General features: G+C 28.3%; 1 long non-coding RNA gene across 1 annotated transcript; it reads right to left on the bottom strand.

Annotated features, from left to right (window-relative positions):
- Window positions 1–10,709: 10,709 nt before the first annotated feature.
- On the bottom strand, window positions 10,710–11,601 carry LOC101259490 (uncharacterized). Its single transcript, XR_183182.5, has 2 exons — window positions 11,381–11,601; window positions 10,710–11,091 (listed from the first exon to the last, which is right to left on the bottom strand). It is a non-coding gene; the product is annotated as an uncharacterized lncRNA (long non-coding RNA).
- Window positions 11,602–13,824: the final 2,223 nt, after the last annotated feature.

Genomic DNA, 13,824 nt, shown 5'->3' with positions numbered 1-13,824 from the left:
TGTGACATCAAGGAAGGATTTTTTCTCTTGCTATACTCCTAGTGATTTTGGAACCTTGAGTATGGGTAATGAGACTGTTTCTAGAGTGGTTGGTGTTGGTACAATTTGTTTGGAAACTAGTGTTGGAACTAAACTAGTTTTGAATAGTGTGAAACATGCTCGTGATGTTCGTCTGCACCTAATTTCTGTTGGTGTTTTAGATGATGAAGGATATGTTAGTACAAACGATGATGGAAAATGAAAGCTCATTAAGGGTTCCTTACATGTGGCTCGTGGTAACAAACGTCGTGGTCTATACTGGAGTATGGCATCTGCTTTTATTGATATGGTGAATGCGGTTGAGAGCGATAACTCCTCAACGTTATGGCACAAGAGACTAGCCACATCAGCGAGAAAAGACTTAATATTCTAGCCAAGAATAATTTTTTTGTCAAATTTCAAAAGTGCTAAATTAGAAAAGTGTGAGCACTGCTTGGATGCTAAACAAAATAGGGTTTCTTTTAAGTCCTACCCTCCTTCGAGAAAGAAAGAGTTGTTTGAGTTGGTGCACTCTGATTTATGTGGTCCCATGAAGACAAAGACATTGGGTGTTGCACTTTACTTTGTCACATTCGTTGATGATTGCTCGAGAAAATTTTGGGTCTATGTCTTGAAGACTAAAGACAGTGTTAGGTGTCTTCAAGCAGTTCTAGGCTTCAGTTGACAGAGAAACTGAAACTTATTCATACTAATAATGGTGGTGAATATTTTGGACCATTTAACGAATACTACAAGCATCAATGTATTAGACACCGGAAGACTCCTCCCAAAACTCCTTATCTTAATGGTTTGGCTGAGAGAATGAAAAGGACCTTGATGGAAAGAGTTAGATGTTTGTTTTCAAAAGCAAAATTGTCGAATTCATTTGGGATGAGGCTTTATTGACCTTTACACATGTTATTAATATATCTCCGATTGTTTCTTTGCAAAGTGATGTACCAAATAGTGTTTGGTACGGAAAGGATGTTTACTATGATCATTTGACAGTATTTGGTTGCAAAAATTTTGTACATATGCAAAAAGATGAGAGGTCAAAGTTAGTTAGATGCCAAGACAAGACAGTGCATCTTCATTGGAAATAGCATTGATGAATTTGGTTATAGGCTATATGATCCAATTGAAAAGAAACTTGTGAGAAGCCGTGATATTATTTTTATGGAGAATCAAACAATTGAAGATATTAAAAAAGAGGAGAAGGTAGAATCTTCAAGTTTTGATGGTATAGTTCATCATGATGACATTCCTCACACAAGTGTGCATGATGTTATTGGGCTTGATAATCATGGTGAAACCCTGAATCATGTATCGAATCAACATGTTGATGTTGATAATAACAATGATATTGTTATTGATGATCCTGTTGCTCATGAAGATGTTGACGAATCAAATATTCCACTTCGAAGGTCCACAAGAAAATGGTTTCCTTCCTCCCGTTATTCACCCAATGAGTATGTGTTACTCACTGAAGGAGAAGAACATGAATGTTATGAGGTGGCCATGGATGATGAGCACAAAGATCAATGGATTGAAGCCATGCAAGATGAAATGATGTCTCTCCATGAGAACCACACTTATGAGTTGGTAAATTTGCCCAAGGGCTCGTGGGTGTTCAAAGTTAAAGTTGAAGAATACAACTTGAAGCCCATGTATAAATCTAGATTGGTTGTTAAGAAATTTGATCAAAGAAAGGGTATTGACTTTGATGAAATATTTTATGTTGTTGTGAAAATGTCCTCGATTCACACAGTTCTAGGTTAATTTAGAGATTGAACAGATGGATGTGATTAACAGATGGATGTAAAGAAAATTTTGTGTGCAAACTCAGAAAGAGTCTATATGGTCTAAAGCAAGCTCCTAGACTGTGATACAAGAAGTTTGAATCTGTTATGGAGGAGCAAGGCTATAAGAGGACTTCTTCAGATCATTGTGTATTTGTACAAAAAAAAATTGACAGTGAATTTATCATCCTTTTGCTGTATGTGGATGATATGTTGATTATGACCAAGAATACTTCGAAGATTGACGAGATGAAGAAAGATTGTGTAAATCTTTTTCTATGAAAGACTTGGTCCATGACAAGCAAATTTTGGGCATGAGAATTACTCATCTCAAAGATAAAAGAAAGATTTATTTATCCCAGAAGAAGTACATTGAACGTGTACTAGAGAGTTTCAATATGAAGAATGTTAAGTCTGTTAGTACACCTCTTGCTGGTTATATAAAGTTGAGCAAGAAGATGTGTCATATAGCTAGGGAGGAAAAAGAGAACATGGTAAAAGTTCAATATTCCTCCGACGTCGAAAGTCTATTGTATGCAATGGTATATACTAGACTTGATCTTGCTCAGTCAGTTGGTGTTGTTAGCATATTTCTCGACAATTCGACAAAGGAGCACTGAGAAGCTGTGAAGTGGATACTCAGGTATCTTAGAGGAATCTCAAATGAATGCTTGTGTTTCGGATAAGTGTGCCAGCGGAACCAGTACCTACCGGTTTCTGGTTCGGTTCGGTACCGGTTCGATACCGGTTAGTATCGGTTAGGACCGGATATTTCTGGTTCCGGAACAGGAATCGGGACGGAATTATGTAAATTTTGGAATTTACCGGTTCCGGTAATTATCGGTACGATCCGGTCGGTCTGGTCAGTTCGGTTAAATTTTTCTTTCTTTCAATACAGCCGTTACAAGCCGTTGGGTAACGGCTACTGCCCCCCCCCCCCCCCCAACGGCTAGTTGAAGAGAAATTCATCCAATAGGGCCCCTACCCCACCCCTAACTTTTTAATACCCTAAAGTTTTAAAAATTACACTTTAACCCATTTTTTTACTTATAAATACCCCTAAATATCATTCTTTTAAATCACAATATCATCTATTCATCTTCTACTCTCTCAACTCTCTACTCTCTATCTCTAATCTCTAATTCTATAATATATAATATCTTAAATTCCGGTGTTGCCTTACTTGGTCTTTGGAAATTAGATTTTGAGCTTCAAAATTCAATTTTCAAATTTCCATGTTCGGCTTTCGGCGGTCATAAACGTCTACTTTTTTAAGTAGATGTTCGGTACATTCGTTCTAACTTTTATTTTACGTTTTATTTATATTTAAATAATTATTTATTTATTTGTGATTTATTATTTGCATAATTGCATAACATTTTTCGTATTATATATAATCTCACGTTTAATTTTTTAATATGGATTTCTATAAAAATATTGTTCAAAAAGGAAAGGGGAAAAAAAGTGCATTAGAGCGTGTAAGAAATATTTGTAACTTTACATCCTCCGATAATGCAAAAATCGATAGTTCTTCTAAATCAAAAACTAAAAAATATACTATATTAAGAATAAATACGGATGATTATACGCATGTTGATGATACGGTTTATAATATTGATAGTAATACAGGATTAGATCCTTATCATGAACATTTACAACGTCGCTTTGGTAATTTTGATGAGGATTTGCCTAGTGATAATGATAATGATAATGATATTGATGATTATACTGATACGCCTACTTTTGATGATGATGATGATGAAACTCAGCTACCTACGGCTACTACTACTCCTAGTTCCGCTCCCTTTCGTTGTCCTGCCCCAGTTCCCCCCCAGTACATCCTAGGCCTAAGGTAGATCGTGTTATAAAATTGGTTGTTTGGCAATTTATGACACAAAACGAAGATAAAACACAAGCTATTTGTAATAAATGTAAACATATATTAAATCATAAAACTGTGGGCAAATCTGGCGGGACGAAAAATTTGAGTAGTCATTTAATGTCTTGTTGTAAAAATGAATTTTTGCATGCTAAAGTGGTAGAGGAAGCTAAAAAAAAAGGTACCCCCTTCCTGAAAATGTAGGAGTAGGCGGCTCTAAAATGATACAAACACAATTAAATCCGTCTAATGTTTCTGGCTCTAGTTTACTACCTTCATATAGTAGAGAAAAAGATCTTGAAGAACTAGCTAAAATGATATGTGTTATGGGTTTGCCATTTAGTTTTGCTGAAAATCTCGATTTTATACATTATATTCAAATTGTAGATAATCCAAATTTTAAAGGTTTTGCTAAAAAATACAATAAAAAAGGCTGTGTTTGATTATCATACACAACATTTTCAATATCTTCGTTGTTTATTTTATTATAATACTTGTAAAATAGCTATTACTTCTGATATGGGTCGTAGTGTAAATGGTAATGATTATTTGACTGTTACTGCACATTAGATTGATGAAAATTGGTATATGCAAAAAAGAATTTTAGGTTATAAATGTTGTCAAATGCAAAAAACCGGTAGTTATATTGCTCAAACTATTTTAGATATTTTACAAAGTTATGGAATATGTGATAAAATAGTAGTATAACCTTAGATAATGCTTCAGGTAATAATTCTGCTGTTCAATATTTAAAAACTACACTTTGTCCTTTCTATGGTGATAATTATCATATTAGGTGTACTGCACATACATATAATCTGATGGTTAGAGATGGTGTAAATATGTATGATAACAGATGTACGAAAGTTGAAAATGCATGTCATTTTATATTTAAATGTCAAGTTAAGTCTCGGCATAAAGGTTTTCAAAATCGCTGTTTTGAAAATAATCTTCCACCTAGAAAAATTCCAAAAACAGTGGCTACTAGATGGAATACTTTATATGAAATGCTTGTAGTCGCTTATGAATATCGAATACCCTTACAAATCGTTTGGAATGCTCATAATTCTGATATGACATATAGACTAGATGATAATGATTGGCGTGATATAAATGAACTTATAGATTTCCTAAAAGTTTTTTACTTAACTACAAAAGAATTTCTGTACTTTATAGTCCATCAATTTGTACTGTTTTGCCTGATAATTGTATGATTTCTTCTAAATTATATAAATTTAAAAATGAACCAATATTTCAACAAACCATTGAAAAAATAATTATAAAATTTAAAAAATATTATATTCCTATTACTCAAATTTATTTAACTGCATGTTTGTTACACCCTAAGTATAAAGATTTCGGTTCATTAAGAATGGCTGAAAAAATTATATTTTAACTTAGATATTAATGATGAATTAGAAGAAATTCCTAGCTGTCAACAAGTAAAGATAGCATAAAAATTGAAGCAAGAAAATTGTATGATTTATATAATGCTAATATAAATTTATTAAGTGAAAATGAATCTGAAAGCTCTAGGGTTAGATTTGATGAAAATAATATTGATAATTATTTAGAGGATTATCTTGAATTTTCTCACGATAATAGAAATGATTTTGATGCATATATTAATCAAATTACAGAACCTACTGAAGATGTTCTCAAATGGTGGAGAGATCGCACCAAAGGATTTCCAAAACTAGTACCGATGGTTCGAGATATATTAGCAATGCAAGCGTCGTCGGTAGCTTCGGAAGGCGTCATTAATGCAGCAAGGTTTCAACTTGGAGAACATAGGCATTCACTAGCAGCCGACAACTTGAAGATATCGGAATTATTTCAAGATTGGATTAATGCCGAGAGAAGAAATTTGGGTCGTGAACCACTATGGACCAAATTTCAAGATGACGTTGATGAAGTAATGCAGGATTATAGTGACGACGGGATTGAATCAATGGAAGATCTTTCTATTCAACCTATTCCCGAACATGTTACTAAAGAAATGTTGAATGATTTACGAAGGGATTTATATGGTGGCACCAACTATTAATTCAAACTAATATTTTTGTAAATGTAATTGTAATATCAAATATATATTAATAAAAATATAGTTTATTCGCCTTAATTTGTTTTTTAATATTGTTGTATTAAATTTAATTTTTGATATAGTCAATTTTAAATTTTATAGCTTTAAAGTTTAAATTCAAAATATTTCAAACTTTAAGAGTTTGAAATTTAAATTTTATAACTTTAAAATTTGAATTTAAAATTTTCAAACTTTAAAAGTTTGAATTTAAAGTTTGAAACTTTAAAATTTTGAAAATTTTAAAATTTAAACTTTAAAGTTTATAACTTTAAAGTTTGAAATTTAAATTTAACTTTAAAATTTGAATTTAAAACTTTTAAACTTTAAAGTTTGAATTTAAAGTTTGAAAATTTAATTTATAACTTTAAAGTTTGAAATTTTAAATTTTAAATTGCTTAATTATTATAATAAAAATTAGATTCAATTAAATTTTTTTTTAAAATTTCGGTTCGTCCCGGAAACCGGTCAGGTATACTACCGGTTTACTTCCGTACCGGGATGGAACAACATTAATTTTACCGGTTTCTCGGACCGGTCCGGTTCCGATTCCGGAACGTTACCGGTACACACATTACCGATTTCGGTAATTACCGGTCCGGTTCTTCCGGTTCCGGTACCACTTCCAGCCATAGTTTCGGAGCATCAAATCCAATCTTGAAAGGCTATACATATGATGATATGGCAGGTGACTTGATAACAGAAAATCCACGATTGGATATTTATTTACTTTTTCATGGGGAGCTATATCATGGCAGTCCAAGTTGCACAAGTGTGTTGCACTACTACAACTATAACTGAGTATATTGCGACTACTAAAGCCGGCAAGGAGATGATATGGCTAATGAAATTTCTTCAAGAGCTTGTTTTGAATCAGATGGAGTATATTGTCTATTGTGACAGCAGAATGCAATAGATTTGAGTAAGAACTCCATGTACCATGCAAGAACAAAACATATCGACGTCAGATATCATTGGATTTGTGAGGAAGTGGAGAGTGAATCATTTCACATAAAAAAGATCCACACAAGTGAAAATCATGTTGATATACTGACCAAGACGATATCGAAAGACAAGTTTGAGTTATGCAAAGAACTTGTGGGTATGAGCTCTCTCTAAAGAAAATGAAGATATCTCCTTCCAGTGAATGGGACTTGAGGGGGAGATTTGTTGAATCCATCCCATTTTCGGTCAACTTTAGCTATTCAATTGCTACATGTAATTGTTAAAAAACAATAGTAATTGGAGTTGAAAATAAAAGAATTGGTGGTTGGTAAATTGATAAGATGCAACCATTTTTGACTTTGCTATATTTACATATGTCATTAGTGACATAGGCATGGTTTTATCCTTATATAAATAGAGCATTCTTGCTCAGCTGTAGAACACATCAAATTAGAGAGAAAAACCATTTTGAGAGCAAAGTGAGGTATTTCATAAACTATACAAGAAAAATAGTGTGAGCGATATTTTAGTAAGGTGGAAACCAAAAGAGTGTTGTTCCTTTTGAGTGTGTAGTAGTCATTTTGAGTATTGTATTCGTGACTACATAGTGTAAAATTTCTTACTATAGTAATATCAGTTGCTCCTCTTGGCCCGTTGTTTTTCCCTTAGTCAGAAGCGTTTTCACATAAAATTCTAGATGTCGTTATTTCCCATTTTATTTCCATTACTTTTATCATAAATATTGTTGTGTTTATTTGCGTTTTCCATTACAACGAAGTATTTTTCGCCACACAAGATTTTTAGTGACGAAATATGATTTATAAATAACGAAATTATTTGTCCTTGATAATTGAATTTGTTGTAGTGATATTGTTCATATATGCAACATACAGAGCAACACGTAGAGGTCCACATTACTATTTCTATACTCCCACCATCCCATTTTATATGAATCAATTTGAATTGGTATAGAGCTTAAAAGAAAGAAAGACTTTTGAAAATCTGTGATCTAAAATAATTGTAAAAAATTTGTATGGCTATAAAATTGACTTTTAAAGTTAGATTGTTACTTAATATAGAAATATTTCATTCTTTAGAAGATTGACTAATCAGGAAAGTAACTCATATAAACAAAGAAAGAGAAGGTATATAAAACAATCCCTTGTATAATCTATATATAAATATAAATGAGGATCATAGAGGAGGTGATGTGGCACCTCTCTATGACCTCCATTCATTTTTTCTTATTTTTCTTCTTTTACTTGATAATTTTTCTTTATTTTTTAAAATAAATTTATACCTCTTTAATTATATAAATTCTATTCTTAAATTAGTATTAATAATATTCATAACCCTCAAACATTTCATATTCATAACCTCTTAAACCTTTTATATTCATAACTTCTAATTATTTAATGTGAAATGTTACATTAACACTATAAAATTACATTAAAATTGTGTGTTATTTTGTAGTCATCTTTGGGTAGAGAATTAGTGGAAGGAATGTTACAATATTTGTAAGCTTTGAGGTGCATTGTTTTTTAAATATTATTTCATGTATTACTTTTAATTAGCAAGTAAGGCTAATATGTCATCATATTTTTATTTCTTCTAGATAAATTATTTTGTTTTGTTATCTTTGAGATTTATTTTATGACTAATAATGTATTTCTTATTATTTTTCTTGACTGTTGTATATAGAATGAAATGATAACATCAAGCAATGAAGATTAATGGATTTTGAGTTATATATATTGATTATTTGTCCAAAATGATTATGTAGCAGAATTTATGATTAAATGTAATTTTTTCTTATCCTTTATGAGATGTAATATTTTAATTTGTTATCTTTGAGATTCATTTTAGGACTAATAATTTATTTGTTATTATTTTTCTTGACTCTTATATATAGGATGAAATGAAAACATTAAGAGATGGAGATTAATGGATTTTGAGCTATAGAGTGATTATTTTTTTTTATTTTTTTAGGTCCTTAAGAAGTAATGTTTCTATTATATTATTTCTTTTTGAAGTATTTATTTTTTTTCAAAAATGATTATATGTGTTTAAATGTAATTTTCTCCTTATTCTTTATCTTTTTTTTTTGGTAGATAATTTTTTAACTTATTTAATGAGATTTGCCGATTATAGAAGATATATCTATAATGAAAATGGTTAGACATTCTTGCATAATTTGAGTTTACAAGGAAAAATAATTTGATATGTCTAATATAATTACAACTCTTTCTTTGTTGAATCATATATTAATATTATTTGTTTGTGTTCATGAAGATAGAAATCTGAGTTTTTTTTTTTAAAAAAAAACATCTGATTTATTCTCCTTAGACCTCTATATGATTTATAGATAATTTAACTATATATAATGATAACACTCTTCAAAATAATTATTTGTTTAGGTAAATTCATCTCTCACTTTTTTTATTGATGATATTAGTTTATTGTGTTTTGTGATTTATAATATTTTAAAACATAGAAGTAGAAATCGATATGCTACTTAAAAAAATATGTGAACATATACTTTCATAATCCGGTGAAACAATTTTTATTAACAAAAATGATAAATGATAAAAATGTAAGTTAATTTATTATTTTTAAAATACACATGATTTTATCAAAAATAAATTATTTATTAATATGTAAAATTACAATTCTTAAATTTTTCATTTTTGTTGTTTTTCTTAGAATATTTCAAGTTGTTTATTAATAAGTCTTTATATTTTCATGTTTGTTATTTTTCGGGAGTTCTAAAGTTATTTCAAAATTATGATTAATTTATAATTTTAAAAATTTAGTTGCTTTCCTATCTATCTATCTATTTACTTATGATAAAATATGTCTCAATAACTCTAATTTGTTTATATTTTATTTTCTATAATTAATGTTCTTTATTAGTGTAATAATGTACAAATATTACTCTTATTATGTTACAAAAGTTCAAAGTCATATTACCTCTTAATTACTGTGACTTTTTATTCTTATAAATTTATTATGTTAAATGTAATATTTATTTAAAATGTGAAAAATATTTTTTAATATTTTGTGTTTAAGCCAAATAAAATTAAAAGAAATAGGAATTGTGTATGTCATTTTTTTGAATCTTTTTTTCGTAGTTAATTCTCTCTTTTGTTCTCTTTTATGTTATTTTTAAATTTTATATTTTTTTCCAATATAAGTTGTCCCAAAAATAATTGGATATCTAAACCTAAGTATAATGATAATAATAATAATAATAATAATAATAATAATAATAATAAGTATGAAATTTAACTAATTAAGATTTTTAAACTTTTCTTAATTTAAAATTTAATTATTAAAAAGTCATTAATACAAATATTAAATTAATTTAATATTGTACAATAAAAATAATTAAAACATGTGATGATTGGGTCATGACGAGGACAAGTAATAGTAATTGTGAATAATGATTTATAATAGTGTTGGCTAACCATATAGTCATGAATACTAACTATTAATAGTAATCCGAGTTATACATTGCCGAAAAATTATACTAAAAATATAATTTATAAAATCACAAATAACCATAAAAGAACGATTAGATGTAAAGTTTACATAAATATATATAAATTATACTAAGAAAATTTCAAATAAAAAAGAAAAAAATGATCACAAGTTTACATTTAAGTAGTTCTAATATCACCCAATTCTTATTACCTTCCCTTTTTCTCTATAAAATTTATTTTTAATATTTAACTTTTTGAAGTTCACATATATTGTTCTTAATAAATTTCATATTTAATCTAAATATTTTTCATAGTTTCTCTTCTATAAAATTATGTGATAAAAAAAATTCTTTTTATTAAAGTAATTATTGATATTAATATGTAATTTTATTTTAATCATTTTCATAACCGCGCGAAGCGCGGCTAAGTACACTAGTTTATAAATAAACCAAAGGATCCCTAACAGGATAACCAAAAGAAAAAAGAAACCTAAAGGACAATACAAGAACGATAGAATTGGTTATATTCAAAAGAGGATTTGAAAAGTGTCTACACGTAAATAAAATATCAAACATATATACGTACTACTTAATATATGTTGGTAGGAATAAACTAATGGAGCACTTCGCTGCTACTAGTTTCCCTAATAACAAAAACATGCATTTATACTTTGACCAAGTATAAACAGCTTATTTATGGTCTTTGACAAACAAGATTATTCCTAAAAACTAATTTGCTTTGACCATGGAATTATCTTGTTGTAGCTTTATGTTACTCTTCTCCTCTATCATCACATTCTCTTTCTTGTCTTTGATAATATTGTTTTGTGGTGGTTTAGTTTTTATGGGTGGCCTTGGTGGTGGCCTCCTTGTTGTAGCCATGCATCTCCTGCAAATTAAACACAACAAATTTGAAATATATCACATGAATATACTATATATACCAATTATCCCCACAAATAACGAATTATGGAGTTCCAACATGAATTTAACACGTTAAAATACTTTACAAAAAAAGGGCTTTCAAGAGTGTAACTTAATGGTCAATTAACTAGATTGACAATTATAATGTTTCAGGTTCGAATTCATAGATGATTTCATAGATATAGTAGGCGGATATTTTTCACTAATTTTTCATTAAATAAAGATGATAGAAGATAGTATAGTTGTTAACTCACATGGCTATTATTGTCTTGTGTAGACATGGCTTGAAGGTGGGAGATGTTAGCATGGTTTTGAGCACTAAGCTACCTGAAAAAGCCATTAGCAAAGAGTTTTTGAAATTTTCTTGGAAATATATAAATGAGAGGAACTTGTCTTGTTATGGTGTTTTCTGCATATATAAGGCAAGACATAATATATATAAAGAGAAAATTTTCAAGCTGTTATCAAAATTATTAGGGAAATTGAAAGCGAAAGGTCAACAGTATAGACCCCAAAAATATAAAATGTAAAAAAGAAAAAGAAGAATAATTATAAAGAAAGACTTACTATTATTTTATTTAGTTAAAAATAAATGTAACTTTTCACTACGACTATGGTGCTCTGAATATAAAATAATAACATGTCATACAAATTTACAAGTAGCCGATACCCATTTTAAATCAAATTGATGGTCTAACTTATATTCAATATCAACGTCTCTGATTCAGTACATCTCAATTTATGTTAGGTCAATATTCTTAGAATTTGAATAGTCAATTAAATTTTTTCTATATAATTTTTTTATATTTTAAGTTACTGATTATCGAAATTTATAATATTTTAAATACTATTTTTGAAATGTAAAATTAAAATTTAAAAAAAGTATAAAAATTACAAGAATAATCTCAACTGGATGTAGACATGAGGCCGACAAAGGATGCGTTCTTCTATAGAGTACTACATTATTGTAGTAGTGAAAAGTATAATCTTTTTTGACTACTTTTTCTTTGTTTATTTTTATGTGCATGCTAGTGGATAAGCATGTCTCACGATTTTCTTTATCTGGGGAATTTGGCCACGCTTTGCATATTTAAAATAAATATTAAAAATTACTTTTTTTCAATCAATTACATATCTTTTTTTTTATTTTAAAACATAATATTATTATTTTATTTTTTTACTTATATATTATTTATGAAGATCGTTTTGAAATGACGATCGAAGTGAAATTTAACAAATTTAACATCTATAATCTATTAAATGAGGGATAGTACATTATTAATCAATATGTTAAATGTCAATATATATTTTCTTAGTAATTTTTTTGTTTGGACAGATAGTTAATATGTCAGTTTCTACATTTTATTGGAATATCAATGAGTTTGAATCTTTATATTACAACATATACTGCGATGTACTTTTTTTCTTGAGTATATAAGAATTATATAATAAAGTAACTGAAATATACTAATAAATTACATCTACACATCTTATTATTCTTTTTCATATTATATGATAAAACTCCTTTGAATATTTCATTTTTTAATCATTTTTGGTCCTTTTTCAAATATAAAATTTAAATTTATATGATTTTTGCATTAATCACATCTATTGGTATTTTAGATTCTTTAGTTGCATTTATATCAAAGATAATTGTTATCATTTGTCAAATTTGTTTTATTAAGAATGTTATCCAAAATGTTACGCTATTATTAAGTTTCAATATATTCAACCTCGAATGAGAATATATTTTTTTTAAAAAATTATTAACTCGTTTACTATATTTTAATCTGTATCTTTTATATGAAATATAAAGATAGATATGTTCATATAAACTACGTAAAAATATTTGATAGATAATAAATCTCTTCACATATTATGTGTATAGAATAATAAAATTCAAAAGTTAATGAAATTGTATCTTCATCTAATAATAAAATTCACACGCACGCACGCGCGCACACACACATCTTTTCATCATCATCAACAACAACAATAAATGGAATAATAATTTTTTATTCAAAATGAAGAAATAAAATAAAAGAGAACAAAATAATAGTGAAAATCAATCAAATTTTTATACTACTACAACTCTCTATGCATGAATCTCCAAAATAATTAAGTTTCTTTCTTAATTTTGTTGAATTTGTACAAAATAATGTGATGAATCTTTCAAGAATATGCCAATGATCTTCATCAAAGTGAAGATCATATCGTGACATCATCTTTTCTATGACTTCTTTTTTTATTACTTAACTACATGATTGATGAAGAAAAAGATGAAAATAAAATGAAAAGATTATAGTACTAAAAAGAAAGAATGAAAAAATGGAAATGAACATGCAACATCTCCATAGATGATTGATATTTATAGATAAAAAAAGTCATAAAAATGGTTAAAAGGAAATCGAAAAGACATGCTATTTAAGTAGAAAATTTCAATAGATGAGGTTTTTTGTAACTCATTTCATATTATTACCATATTAAATATAATTGAATTTTATAATTAATAAAAAAAATATTTTATGGAAAAATAAAAAAATAAAAAATAAAAAGAAACAAATGGAGACCATATAGAGGTGCCACATCAGCGATTTTGAATTCAGATTTATATATATATATTGATTGATTGGTTACCTTTATGCTCTTTCTCTAATAATATTAGTCCCATGCAACTATTTCGACAAATATCTGATTT

Source organism: Solanum lycopersicum, chromosome 10 (assembly GCF_036512215.1).
Source record: "Solanum lycopersicum chromosome 10, SLM_r2.1".
NCBI lineage: Eukaryota > Viridiplantae > Streptophyta > Magnoliopsida > Solanales > Solanaceae > Solanum > Solanum lycopersicum.
This window is presented reverse-complemented; position numbering and strand designations above follow the sequence as displayed.